At 39.4% G+C, this 3,930-nt stretch overlaps 1 pseudogene; it reads left to right on the top strand.

The window, feature by feature from the left end:
• The first annotated feature begins 2,653 nt into the window (after window positions 1-2,653).
• On the top strand, window positions 2,654-3,728 carry LOC121043879 (L-lactate dehydrogenase B chain-like; annotated as a pseudogene).
• The last annotated feature ends 202 nt before the right edge of the window (window positions 3,729-3,930 follow it).

Here is a 3,930-nt window from a genome sequence, read left to right as displayed (position 1 = left end):
CTCATGAACTGTGAGATCATGACCTGAGCCGAGGTAAGACACTTAACCAACTGAACCACCCAGGCGCCCCATATATCATTAATATAATGTGTTTTCTCTATGTTTCTCCCTCTGTCTCCCTTCCTCCCTTCTCCTTCCTCTCCTATGTCTCTCTCTATTTCTTTCCCTCTTTCCCTTCCTTTCTTCTTTTCTCCCTCTTTCCCTCTTCCTCTTTTTCCTCTGTTAGTTGGGTCTCCCTAGAAGTAGCTCTGACACATGAATGGCATGCAAGGATGTCTCTGAGAATTAAAAGGAAGAGTGATAGCAGAATGGAGAAGAGACACATGGAAGAAAAAGCAGCTCAATAACACAATGAGTGACCAAAGCTCAATCCAGTGGGCAAATTGGGAAATGATGCAAAACAACTCATATATAACCCAACCAAGGGGTGAGGGAGGTGGGGTATTTATATACTAACCTGAGAGACACTGATAAACATTTTCACAGGGAAAGCTAATTCTCTGGCACTTCTAGCCTTCCACACACATATGCATCATGGACTTTAGCAGTTCCAGAAAATGGCCTCAGCACAGATACAGATACTAGCAGCTGGAAGTCAGCCGAGCCCCACTAAAATAGCAGGTCTGAAGGAGTATAAACAAAATGCTGACAGTAATTATTCTTTCATTCTTACTCTAGTCCTTATTTTCTTTGCCTCATTCCCTTATGTCTCTTTCATTTTTTCTGACACCACAGCCACCATAAAAGTCTTTAAATTCACCTTAATATATCCAGGAGCATTTAAAAAATAAAGCGAAACTGAAGAAATCAAGACAATTGGAAAAATAAAAGTTAAAAAAAAAAGCAGATGGACCCAAGGTGGTATTATTACTCAAAATACTTTCCATTCAAGGGATAAGCCACAGATTCACAGGAACACTAACCACCAACACCATCGGTAAACATGATAATCTAGAGAAGAATTAAACAATCCAGTTTTCTAGGAAAAGCACTTTTTATTAATACCAAGATCATGGAAAATTTCTACATCAAGCCCTCGATAAAGGGAGCACTATGCAATGTGGTAAACAATGTCATTTTCAAACTCCCTAGAGAAATAGAAGGTTCAAAAAGCTAGAAGGAAATCGAACTTCAGGCCTTCAGAAAAAAACAAGCCTGAAAGGAATCATGTCCCTTTTGAAAACTATTCTCCAGCTTCAAATTATGAAAAACAATACCTTCAGGAAACAGTTGTCACAACCAGGGATTTCTAATGGCATCATGGCAAAGTTGATAACTGACCTGAAGATGCTTCAAGAAACCACTGACCATCTCAATGACACATTGACCTTTGAATAGCCTCTAGAGAAGGGTTAGGGCAGTCAGTCCAAGAATTGAGGGAAACAAAATACAGGAATCAAAATCATTGCTGCTGTCATCATGTTGTCCAAGCATGACAGCTTCAGGGCCTGCCACCACTCTGGGCTTCAGGGACACCAAGAAAAAAAGGGCTGGCAGCAGTCCACCCCAAATGGAGTCACACAATGCCTCCAGCAATTAAGCCTGGTAGTCACAGTTTGATTACACCAACAGTATACACTGGGCCTATCCGTTCATCACCATTGTATAGGCACTGTCACCCATCTCTGTCACCCTGGCCCTGCAATCTTCAGAGCTGCTACCATCAAGATGTTCTATATTTCCCTGAATCTAACCAGCTGCACTCTATGCTTACCTTTCTAAACTTTTCACTCTCCTATCTTAAAACATGACTCTATAAGATATAAACTCATTTTCATCTTTAAACTCTTCCTTATCTCTTTCCTTACTTCCTTGCTTTAATGAAAACATTGCTTTTTCCTATAGATAGAATTTTCCATGATGACTATGTATTATAAATTTGAGGAGACAGTTTTTCCCTGTCCATTAAGCCATGATATTCACAGAGTGTTACTCCCCTGTATCAGTCAGGATAGGCTATAATAAGCCACAGTAACAAAAAAATTCTGAAATGGCATAGTGTGACACAAATATTCATTCCTCACTCAAAACACAGTCTGATGAGAAGGTCAAAGTACTTCCCTCAAATCATCTGTTTCTTTGTGTTGTTCCACCCTTTTCTGACATTAAGATCATCTTGGTATCATTCAGCCAACAGAGATAAAACTGAGGGAATACATGCTATATATTTACTCATCCCAGTCAGAATGTGACATGTTATTTCTGCTTACATTCCAATAGCCATACTCAGGAATATGGCACCAACCTAAATGAAAAAGCGGCTCTCAAATATAGACTCCTAGAGTTCCCAAGAAGAGAAAATAATACTGGTCAGTATCTGTGACAACTCAATATTCTGGTCAACAAATATCTATTTTTATCCTTTTTCCAATACATAGAATACACTCTTTATTCCTAAAACAGACTGGCTAAATTACCATCTTGCCACTGTTTTCACCTCAAAATCAGATTCTCCAGGTGATTTCCACTCCTCTACATCAAGTCCACATGTGGCTCCTTTCCATAAAGATAAAATATATGTCTCACTTCAATATACAATGATGATATGCACATCAGACACTTCCATACAAAAAAAAAAAAAAGAGGTAAGGAGGAGACGCAGCTGGCATTATCTTCTTTACATGACTCTTACAGCTGTTTCTCACTAGGCACAATGGCAACTCTTAAGGAAAAACTGATTGTGTCAGTCACAGAAGAAGAGTCAACCGTCCCAAACAATAAGAGTACTGTAGTGGGTGTTGGACAAGTTGGCATGGCATGTGCCATCAGCATTCTGGGAAAGTCCCTGGCTGATGAACTTACCCTGGTGGATGTTTTGGAAGATAAACACAAAGGAGAAATGATGGATCTGCAACATAGGACCTTAATTCTTTAGACATCTAAAATTGATAATTTTGTGACAGATAAAGATTACTCCATGACTGCCAATTCTAAGATTGTGGTGGTAACTGCAGGAGTCTGCCAGCAGGAGGCAGACAGTGGCTCAACCTGGTGCAGAGGAATGTTAATGTCTTCAAATGCATTATTCGTCAGATAGTCAAGTACAGTCCTGATTGTGTCATAATGGTGGTTTCCAACCCAGTGGATATTCTCACATACATTACATGGAAGCTAAGTGGACTACCCAAGCTAAGTGATTGGAAGTGGGTGTAATCTGAATTTTGCTATATTTCACTATTTTATGGCTGAAAAACTTGGCATTCATCCCAGCAGCTGCCATGGATGCATTTTGAGAGAACAAGGCAACTCAAGTGTGGCTACGTGGAGCAGAGTGAATGTGGCAGGTGTTTCTCTCCAGGAACTGAACCCAGAAATGGGAACAGACAATGACAGTGAAAATTAGAAGGAAGTACATACATAAGATGGTGTTTGCAAGTGCATATGGAGTCATCAAACTAAAAGGATATACCAACTGGACTACTGGATTAAGTATGGCTGATCTCGTTGAATGTTGAAAAATCAATCCAGGATTCATCCAGTGTCAACAATGGTGAAGGGAATGTATGGCACTGAGAATGAAATCTTCCTGAGCCTTCCATGTATCCTAAAAGTTCAGGGGTTAACCAAGTGTTATCAACCAGAAGCTGAAGGATGAAGAGGTTATTCAGCTCAAGAAAAGTGCAGATATCTTGTGGGACATCCAGAAAGACCTAAAAGACCTGTGACTTCTGGCTTCTTGGCTGTAGAAATTTAAAACTACAATGTGATTAACTATGAGCCTTTCTTCAGTTTTTCATCCATATACGTTGATCAGTTTGCTTATATCTTCCTAAATATATGAATCTGGGCTCACAGAATTGAAGCCGATGCTTAGTGCTTACAAATGAGCACTGAACAAATAAAATTAACTATCATAGTGTGCTTCTGAAAGAAAGGGAAAGAAAGAAAGAAAGAAAGAAAGAAAGAAAGAAAGAAAGAAAGAAAGAAAGA

This window comes from Herpailurus yagouaroundi, unplaced genomic scaffold, assembly GCF_014898765.1.
Source record: "Herpailurus yagouaroundi ecotype Mexico unplaced genomic scaffold, PumYag 187, whole genome shotgun sequence".
Classification (NCBI taxonomy): Eukaryota; Metazoa; Chordata; class Mammalia; order Carnivora; family Felidae; genus Herpailurus; species Herpailurus yagouaroundi.
The sequence above is the reverse complement of the archived record's forward strand: the minus strand, read 5'-3'. Positions and strand labels throughout refer to the sequence as shown.